General features: G+C 35.7%; 1 pseudogene; it reads right to left on the bottom strand.

Moving 5' to 3' along the window:
- Positions 1-10,793: 10,793 nt before the first annotated feature.
- On the bottom strand, positions 10,794-10,909 carry LOC120604094 (uncharacterized; annotated as a pseudogene).
- Between the last annotated feature and the right edge of the window lie 203 nt (positions 10,910-11,112).

Here is an 11,112-nt window from a genome sequence, read left to right as displayed (position 1 = left end):
GTCAAAAAGATAAAAATACAAAGCCATAAAACTAGGACTCAGTAGAACTGGGATTATAGACCATGCCACTCCTTATGTGACTCAAACTGTGATATTTGTGTGCCAGGAAATACTTAAAGCTGTGGAAGATGTGTGTAGGGAGGATAAAAACATACTTCATCTTCCTAGAGTATCAATTTTAGAATGAGGAAAAGTTGAGTAATATAACTACATGTGTGTGTTTATGAGTATGTTATGCATTTGGCTGGAAAAAAATTTAAATACAGCAAATGAACAAATAAAAAATTTCTCCTGGCCTCCCTTTTCTCTTCCTTCTCTGTAGAAAGACTCAAAAAATAAGTTTTGTATTCTTTCCTTTTTGTACAAATGATAGACTAGTGTACACTTTACTTTGTCTACTTGTCGAATTTATTTTATGTAACAATATTGCTTGGAGATTATCTTATTAGTTCACATATATCAAATATTTTTAATATTTATAACAGATATACAGTGAAGTAGAATGCAAAATCACAAGAATTTTAAAATAAAATTAATGTAATGTTAATATCTATAAACAAAGATCTTTTAAATTTGATTACAGATAAAATTGGGTTTCTCTACACAGGTTACCAAAGAGGTATTTAACAGCTAGAAAAACAAAATTTTATATTATAGTTTGCTTTGGGAAAACCCTACCATGTCAATTTGCTTATCTGTTTGTGAAAGCTATCAACCTTAAATGAATTACAAATAGAGAATATGCTAACTAGTTAAATTTTTATTTTTTTCTTTCCTTTGTCCTTACTATCTTTAGAACAATTACTCTGATTTTGCATATCATACACCATTTTTTCAGCTGCAAGTACTTGAAACCTGTTTGTTGTAAATAACTGACAATTTCAAAATCCAATTAAAACCAGCTTAGCTTTGTCTGATTTTTATGAAAGTGAAGAGTAAAAAGTAACCTATACATCATAGAATTCAATAGTAGGAGTTTAAAGAATTCACTTGCTAGATTTTGAGCATTATTATACAAATATTCTTTATTTGGGGTTAAATTTCAGATTTGCTGATATATCTGTGGAGGAGAAACATCTTCGAGTTCTAGACAGTCTGCTGAAGTTCTGCCAAAACTCTGCTAAAAGATAAGTTCTTGCTTTTCCAGAACTTCTGTGTATCTCCATCCAATTTTGTTTCAATGCCACAAGGAAAACTCTTTCTTTTCATATAATAATGCAAACAGTCAGATGATGGAGTATAAGTGTGAGAATCTCAAAATAAATCTTAGGATAGAAGTGCTTACTTTTATTAATTGTTTGTGTGATGTAGTAATTCTCTCTCAAACAACTGTGGTTTCTATCAGGAAAACAAAACAAAACACTACCAGAACATTAAAAATGCCAATGAACCTGGCATTTAAAAGGTACTTTTCCTCTAGAAGTTAATTTCCACAACATAACAAGTTACATCTTTTAATACAAGGATTTAAAAATAACCATTTTTAAATGAAAAACTGCGATAGAAAAATTAAAGTGGAAAGAAAAGAAGGACCTAAAAATGCTTAATGTTTATCCTAGCTTAATTTTCTTTCCATGTGCATTAAGCTACCAACAAGTCATCTTTTCCAATTTGGGGTGGATGATGTTTTCCCTTTGATTTTTTTGTGGGTAATGCAAAAACATTAGCTGTTTGGCTCTTATAATGGAAAACTTATAAAGGCTCCTTTGGTTAAGTATGTCAGAACTTGCCTATGAAGAACCAGAGGCAGGCACAAGAAGTTGATTAATATTATGCTTTGGACTTGCAAAGACAGGTTAGCTACTCTCCTATCTGTGTAAATTTCATAGCACTACCAAGCAAGCCAAAGCTCCACAGCATTATCTTGATATCAGGGCTCATGATATTAAACATGCACTATGTGTCAAGGTTTGGGGTGAATCTTGGGAATTACAAACATTGTTTACCATTACTTCAACCAATGCCTTCTAGTCTTGACCCTCACCTCCACTCCCTACTTCCTGTCCACTCTTCTGGGATTGCAAGAGACAAAAGAAAGACAATTCAGTGAGTTGTTAAAAGTTTTCATATTTGGACAGATAAATGTCTGGATCCGTCAACTGACTATTCCCCTTTCACTCCACATGTGGCTGGGCAGCAGAACATCCGTGATCCTCGCTGCATGGACATTCTCCAAGCCCTTTGCCGATCCTGTTAGCAAGATCTGTGGCAATTAGGTTCAGGGAGAAGAGTTTATTCTAAGGTATTGTTGCTACTGGTACTTCACTGATACTTTCTGTCAGAGCAAAGACAAATCCCAGAGCTTGGCTATCCTAAGACCCGCAGAGGAAATAACTGAGAAGATTACATGGTGGGAAAACAGGAATTCATCCCCAAACCCTATCATATTGGTGTGGTGGTAGATGCACAAATATAATCATATTTCAAAATGCATTAAACTCACACAAAATGGGTTTATTTTATTGTATATAAATTATACCTCAATAAAATTAATTAGAAACAACAATCATAAAGAGGCTGACCACCTGTTCACTGCGTTACTCCTAATTTCTGACACTCTCCTTGGTATCATTCCCACTAGGCTACATTCCAGCTACCTATGTTGTATATACTTTAACCTTAGGTTGTTCATCTTGGCTCTATCGATGGCTCCTTGGGTCCTTGACCCTAGCTCCATTTTTCAGAGTTTTACACACCCTGTTCTCACTACTTCAACTAGAATAATATGGATAGCGGCTGATTTGTCAGCTGGCATAAAGAAGAATTCAGGATAGAATAGTTGAATGATTTCTCTCTGCTCCAAAATGTGTGGTGGAGGGTGGGGAATGAAATAACCAGATACATGTTAAGAGCTGGCTTTTGCTCCTTCCTGCTCAATGAAGGGCTCCTCCATGTTTAGGGAATGAAAGCAACCAAGGATATTAGCAAAATGTCATTAAGTATACGGCAAGTACATGAGACATAGGTGGTTTTCATATAGGATATGGGATTCCATAGATATATTCTTAAATGGCCTAAGGACTTAAAAACTACCTCTAGGAAAACTGAAATTTGACTATTGGTCTAATATGGAGAAGAAATTTTCCAAGAAGCCTTCCAACTAAAGAAACACACTGCCAAGGAAAGCGTTAGCTGTGTGTCCTACAAGCTTAAGACAAAAGTTATTTTTCTTTTAACACATGTATTGCTTTTATGCCTAATATTTCAGTAAAATAGAAGCTCTATTTATGGCAGTAATTTGCCTAGTACTGAAAAGCAACTAAATAAATGCAATTTTGTTGGTCTCTTGAAAACTGGGCTTCATAATGTATAAAGCTATGGAAATAAAGAATGGCGTGAATAAATATCATATAGTTTACATGAAGGCCCAGTGAGTAAGCATGGTGAACAATTGTTCATGTTGAATAATTTCTGAAAAGGAAGATGTAACATTCCTGAGAGCGCTCTTTGATGATGTGGTGAAATGAGTACTATGTATGGATCAGGATCTTGGATTTCTGATCCTACCATCCACAATTTAGGTAACCTACCCTTCTTTGGAACTCAATTTCTTCATCTGAAAAATGAGATATATGTGCTATTTAATCTCCAGAGTCCCTTCCAGCTCTAAAATTTTATGACAAACCTCTAAAATAATTTATCTCACACAGCCTTTGAAGGAATAAGGTTGGGAAACACAGAACAAATGTCGTAACTTGGTAGTGGACAATTAAAGTCAAAGACCAACAGTTTAATTAAACATTATAAAGATAAGAATCCTTTACATTTGACTAGGACATTTAATACTTCCAAGCACTTTCACATCTATCACCCCATTTGATATTCAAAGCCACATTGCGAGACTACTTAATACAATGCACTAAGAAATAGGTTCATAGCATGAGATCACACAGAAAACTAGTAACAGATATGAGTGGAATTCAAATTTCCCAAACCCTTTTAGTTTTTAGTTTTAGTTTTTTTTATATGTGTGTATATGTATACAGAATATATATACTATATATAATACATAAATATAATTGTATATATAATTGTATGTAATACATATGTAATATATACAAACATATAATATATACAATATATATACAAATATGTAATATATATAATATATATATTGCCTAGCAACATTTTTTACATTTTTTGGAGACTGTAATAGGACATCTTAACCAAAATGAGATTCTAATACAGCTATGAGCAGAGACAGGTAACTTCTCTTCTATCTGCATCCATTTATATCTATTCCATTTGATTTTATTTCTACAGATGCTGATAAGCCTTTTGGGAAAATAATTGGGATAGTGTTGATTATTGTATTTCAGCATATAGAACTCAATGGGAACAAATTACAGTAAAAGGACAGCTAAATCTCAAAGATAATTTACCCTATAGGGATAAAGTCTGGTGCAGATTGGATTTAGCAACATAAATTAAGGGATCGAAGAGTTTTTTGTTTTGTTTTGTTTTTTTGCTTTTTAACACATTAGGGTTTAAGAATGTTGCTATGAGACCCTATAACAGTACAATACTGAGGGGAGAAAACTGTTGCCCTTCTCACTTTGAAGCCTACTGCTGCTGTACTATGACACTCAGCAAGGGTTGAAAGCACTGGTAGCTAAAGGGATTAGCAAGGACCTGAACTTGGTATAAAACATCAACATGGCAGAGAGAGGCAACAGCTCTTAAGCAGATCTCTAGATGGCATTTAACCACAGCAGACCCTGAGCATGGCAGAGACCAACCATAGCAGGGAAAATGAGTGACCTGGATTAATTAGTTAAGGCATGTGAGATACTCCTCTGGGACTCTCATAAATACTTTGAGGAATCAGAGTTCCTACCTAAATGGGGTGAAGGGAGATGTCCACTAACAAAATGTCATGTAGGGTTACAAGACAATAATTGTTTTTTTTTTTTCCTCTGGATTTGGGCTCTTACACCATGCAGTTCTGGTTTGCTTTCTTAAACTATCTGAAAAATTCTTAAGCTTATTCTCAGTGAGTAATCCATTGATTTCAGTTAGTCAAATTTGTTATGCGACTTTGTTTTATCCATGATTTTAATTATAATAGTGAGATAAAGAACTGCACTAACATTTTTTGCAACCAGGTGATGTCGATGCACAATGCAGTTTATTGCAACAACTTCAGGACATACTGCTTTTGGGTGGGCTATAAATCTTTATGTCTTCCACCTGTGCAATTTGCTCCATCAGAAGCACAAGACACCCTAATTCTCCAGTGGTACCTGTGTTTCATCAACTCAAAATTTTACAGCAGCAAAAACAAATTCTCCAGTATAGACACTACCTAAAGAATTTACAAACATCCCTTCTTACAATTATAATTCATAAAAATAACAAATAGTTGGCATTAGAAGGGCCCTATTGTCAGGGACTGTGTTTCATCAATCTGAATAGAAATTTTCTTTAGTTTTAACAAACCATTTGACTGTTTTTCAATATTAACTGACAACTCATAGATACATCTTGAAATGAATCATTGCTCAGTGAAAGTTCTTTTAAAATACTGGATCTTGCTGTACCACTATTGAAATTGCAGTCTGTACATTCATCCATAGTCTCAGCAACTATATAGCACTACCAGGTTTGCAATGATTACTGCAATTTTATAAGACCTAACCATTCCATTACTATTTGTTTGTGTGCTCTTCTTAACTAAAAAAGTAGCAGTGTTGCACAACTCAAAATTCTGTTTTAAAGTTTTGAAGTATTCTGCACTTACACCTCCTTTATCAGCATGTTTCCTTTTTCAAGTGATCCAAAAGTCTTAATGCTTTCACAGCCAGAATGTTTTCATAGTTCAAAAAGAACTATCACAATATATGACACATAGACTGTCTTGAGTTGAACAGCTTTCAATAAAATCATAGGCTGAAATTCAGTAAGATGTTGTTGGCTACTTTTCTTTTTAGCACTTGACATAATTAATGATGGGTTGAAAAACTTTTGTAGGAATTTTGTAGAATAAAATGATAAAATATAAACCATTTTTACTTAGTTCTCAAAGTCTAAGTAACACACATAAGCACTGAGGATCAAACAGACAACACTCACAAGGTAGTCAATGGCAGCCAATAAGTATATACAGTCCACTCTTGCCATTTGACTTCAAGATAGAGAAATCTATCTGGGGAAAATTACAGCCATTATTCATCATAGTTTTGTAGCATTCGGCTACTAGACTTTTTGTGTATTTTCCATGAAATTAATGTCAATGCTGCTCATGCCCAAGAAAATCTAATAAAAGAAACAAAATATTAAGGGATACAATTTTGTCAGGCAAGGTTGAGCTTTGGAGAACCGCAAACCATTGTAATATCTAAGGGGTTTTTTTCCATACAAGAATCAATTTTTGCCCTTTTGTGGGGGAACATCCCCTTTGTTCAAAATAGATTTACTAGAGGTATTTGTGGTGGGAAAAGACATTGTTTGTAGTTCATGGCAAGTACCAAGAGGAAAATCATAACATAGACCTCTGGGGTCTGGCATAAGGCCATATCTTCTGCTGAAAAGAACAATATGTCATTCAAAAATTAGTGAGCAATCGCGCCATGGTAGAGACAGAGCATGTGACCATGACACACCAAGTAGCCATTTGGCTAGTGCTGCCCATCACGAACTGGATTCATTCAGACCCACCTATGGACCCACTTTAAAGCAAGGGATGCAGCAGTGGCTTATGGTCATGGGGTCCATGGATCCTGTCTCAGACTGTATCCTCCAGAAATCATCAGCCAGATAAAGAGGTAAAATAGCCTCTTAAAGATGCATCTGAGGCTCCATCTTGGAGATGATATCCTATAAGGTTGGCATTGTCTCCCAGTATGTTGAATAAATCCTAAATAACAAATATTACATGATACTGATTTATCCCTAACAGATAAAATACAAGAGTTTAGGGACTAAGGAATGGAATGGGACTCTCTTTTTATATCATCACTTTTAGTGACTTATTTGAGAAATCTGTATTCTCGTTCCTGCTTTGGGCATTGTGGGTCTGGAGGTTTCGTTATCAGAGTCCCATTGCATTTTAAGCTTCAGCTTTCACCTTGTCACTTTGGGCTCCATGTGCCAAGAGACTAGCAGCCAAGAAGAGGAATCTCTATTATGGTAAGAATAATTGTCCCTAATCATCAGGAGGAGATAGGACTACTGCTCCATAGTAGGGATAGGAAAGAATATGTTTGAGACTGGAGTGACTCACTGATGCCTCGCTTGGTTTTCTTATACCATCTTATTCAGAGTAAATGGACACCATCAGCAGCCCCTACCAGTGGAGGGCAATGGTAACTAGAGGCTCAGGTTCCTCAGAGATGAGGGTCTGGATTACCCGACTAGGCTAGCGGTCTGGATCTACAGAGGTGCTTAATGAGGGTGGATGGTGGAGGAGATAATGAGAATCAGTTATGGCTTTAAGATCAATTGCAGCAGCAGGAGATGTACTTCATCCCACTAAGCTAAGTTGCCAAGAAAACATGAGGCTTACCAACCAAACCCCTGGAGAAGCCACTCCCAGATAGAACAAACTTGTAAGAAACGAGTACACTATGTGATGGGCTTTTGCAGATTCAATGGATCTCCACTCAGATCCTCTCTTCACGGCTGGCTTATTCAACCCCAGTGGCTGAGAATATCAACTAACAACTTGTAGCTATGTTTCCAATGGACCATGCTCTCAGCCACAGAGAATGGCCTTGCCACATGATGTACCCTCCCCTAAGGAGTTGCCTATAGCACTGGCTGATGTGAGTATACAAAGGCGCAGCCCAGTTGCCTCAGTTCAAGACAACTCTGAAAGGCCATCTCAGTTCTAGAGCTTGCTATTGGATTAGCAGAAGTCTCAGTTGCAAATGCACTGTGGCCTGGCTTCTTCCTCTGCTCGATTCTATTTTCCTTTCTTCTTCATAGGTGTATCTCCTTAAGAGATCTCCTCAATAAGTCTCCTGCATGCAACATTTAGTTTCAGCATATGTTTCCAGGAAATCCAATGAGACATTATCCTAGAATGTAACCAGAAATTTTCCAACAAACTAAACCTACAGTTACCATTATTTGTGACCATGTGGCAAAAATTGCAAACTTTGCTTATGACATTATTATTAATATTGTTGACTTCAGATAAAATAAATGTTTATTGGTTCATACTTTAAGAAATATTTTTAAATGTAATTTACCTGAATAATCACAACAAATATTTGTAGAACAGTAGCAGAGCTTTGTGGAAAAGTATACAGTCATATGTCATTTAACAACAAGGATATGTTCTGAGAAATGCATGGTTTGGCAATTTCAACATTGTGCAAACATCACAGAATGTACTTACACAAACCTAGATGGTACATTCTACTACACGCCTAGGCTATAGGGTGTAGGCTATTGCTTCTAGGCTATAAACCTGTATGTCATGTTACTGTACTGAATACTGTAGGCAATTGTAACACAATGGTATTTGTATATCTAAACATAGAAAAGATACAATAAAAACAGAAGAGATAAAAAATGATATACTCATATAAGACACTTACTATGAATAAAGCTTGCAGGAGTGGAAGTTGATCTGGGTGAGTCAGCAAGTGAATGACGAGTGAATGTGAAGGCCTAGGACGTTACTGTACACTGCCGTAGACTATAAACATTATATACTTAGGCTACACTAAATTTATAAAAAGATTTTCTCCCTTCAATAATAAATTAGCTTACATTAACTTTTTTACTTTATAAACTTTTTACTTTTTTTACTTTTTGACTTTTTTGTAGTAACACTTAGCTTAAAACACAAATACGGTGTACAATTGTACAAAAATATTTCTTTCTTTTTTCATTATTCTACGTTAATAGCTATGAGTAATGCGTTGCACTATGACATTGTAATGGCTATGACCTTATGGTGGCTACATTATCACAGCTTTGACTTTATAATAGCTAAGATGTCACTAGTCAGTATAAATTTTCAGCCATTATAATCTTATGGAACTACCATCGTTGCATTGTTTGGTCCACTATTGACTGAAAAGTTATTTGGCTCATGACTATAAGTGTTTAACACTAAGTAGAAAGTTGTTGATTTTTAGGGGGAAATACAGTGAGGTAGTAGAAGTAAAAGGGCCAAAAAGATCTATTCTCCTTTCATCTATTTATTTCATGAACTTTGTTTTTAAAATAATGGCTTTGGTTACTGATGGCTGAGAGGGAAGTATTCCTTGTTTAAGGCCCTTAAAAAATGAGAACCCCCCTACAATTAGTCTTAAGACAGAGTCTTATCATTAAACACTTCTGCTCATTTTTAAATTTAAAGCTTTTTGGTTTATTATTCATTCATAAAAAATGAGCTTTTCAACTTTCTACCTTTTCATTATCCATAATAAAAAAAAAATGCATTTATAGAAGGATTGACCTAAACCCAATCTGACTTCCATTATATTCTGTGCTGTTTAGGAGGAAGATTACTGAAGGTCACATCACATACACTGAAATGGATTCTTAGCCCAGGGCAATTTCATGGCATGCTAAATGGGAGCCACATTAAGAAATTTTTTGAATACTTCTTAAGAAAATGTCTTCCAAAACACTGCCCTGAGACCAAAGTACATTGCATTAAATCCCTTCGTGTATATTACCCATAGAATTGAGACCCATCTGATTGCAGTCCAAGCACTTTGGTTTATAGAAGGGCATTGTGAGGCATAGGGAGATTATTTCTAACAAATGGCACTTCTTTAAGCAGAGTATACTGTAATTATAATTTATATTTATAAAAATAACCCTCAGGCAATGAAAACCTTAAAGAAAGATAAAATCATGTTGTGGATAATTTAGTATAGGACTGATTACATTCTATCCTACAGTTCTCTAATTCCATGAAAATTGGTAAACATGCACAGTATACACAGAAACTCGATTAAGCAGTGGTTTTATCTGTCACCTTGCTGTTTGGGTTGTCCTCTCCCCATCCCCAACTGTCCCTGCCAACATTTCACAGAGAAACTAGAGGTAGATGGGCAAGAATTTACTCTCTTTCTTGCATTCTCCTTAACAAATTTACCTGCCTCTGTTCCCATCCTTATCTCTTTGTCTCAAGAGATACGGCTCCTGCTGCCAGCAGCTAATCTCTGCTCTTCATCACCTGCCCTTTCTTGAGGGATCTGGAAACACCATTTATCTCCTCTCTCACCTTTATTTTCAACCTCCACTCTGATTCTTTCTACTGAGTACAAATAGGCTCAGGTACCTCCCATCTCAAAAGAGATTCTTTAAATAGTCCCTTCTAGGCGTCACCTGATACTGCTTTCTCTTCAGTCACATTTTCTTAAGATTAGTCAACACTCATTGTCTTCACTTTTCACTTCCTGCTCACTGCTTATTCCCACTGTCTTCTCTCATCACTCCGGAAACTGCCTTTACCTAGGTTTTAAATTACTTAGTTCAATAAATGATTTAGTGTTCTTAGCTCACTTTACTGATCTGCAGAATTTGACACCATTAATTGTTTCCCCCTTCTTGAAACATTTCCTTTGATTTTTAGAATACCACACTTTGCTGGTTTTCCATTTTCCTCTTGAGTTGCAGCTTCTTTATTTTATTATTTTATTTTATTCTGTTCTGTTCTATTTTATTTTTCTTTGTTTTCTTCATCTTCTTTTCACCTTTTCTCCTCGACTTTTTAAAAATTAACTAAATAATTAAATTTATTTATTTTTAGGCGAGGCAACCCTTGGTTGACTTCACAGATTGCAAGGACCTTGTCAGCTTACAATCCCTTATTTTTTTATTTTTTACATCTACAGCTGGTCTTCCTAGGTGGTCTCCCATCCAGGTACTAACCAGGCCTGACCCTGCTTAGCTTCCGAGATCAGACGGAATCAGGCTCATTCAGGGTGGCATGGCTGTAGACTCCTCAACATTTTATTAAGAAAACTTTCAAGTGAGAGGAAAGTTGGAAGAATTGTGCAAGGAACATCCATATACCTATCCCTTTCTCACTTGACCTTCTTACTCCAATGCACACTCCTATCCCATGTGTCTAGTTTAGACCATTTCTGAGTTCAGACCTGTCTAGTCTAAATGGGCATTTCTACCTTAATGGCCAAGAGACAT

Source organism: Pteropus medius, unplaced genomic scaffold, assembly GCF_902729225.1.
Source record: "Pteropus medius unplaced genomic scaffold, Ma_sr-lr_union100, whole genome shotgun sequence".
Classification (NCBI taxonomy): Eukaryota; Metazoa; Chordata; class Mammalia; order Chiroptera; family Pteropodidae; genus Pteropus; species Pteropus medius.
This window is presented reverse-complemented; position numbering and strand designations above follow the sequence as displayed.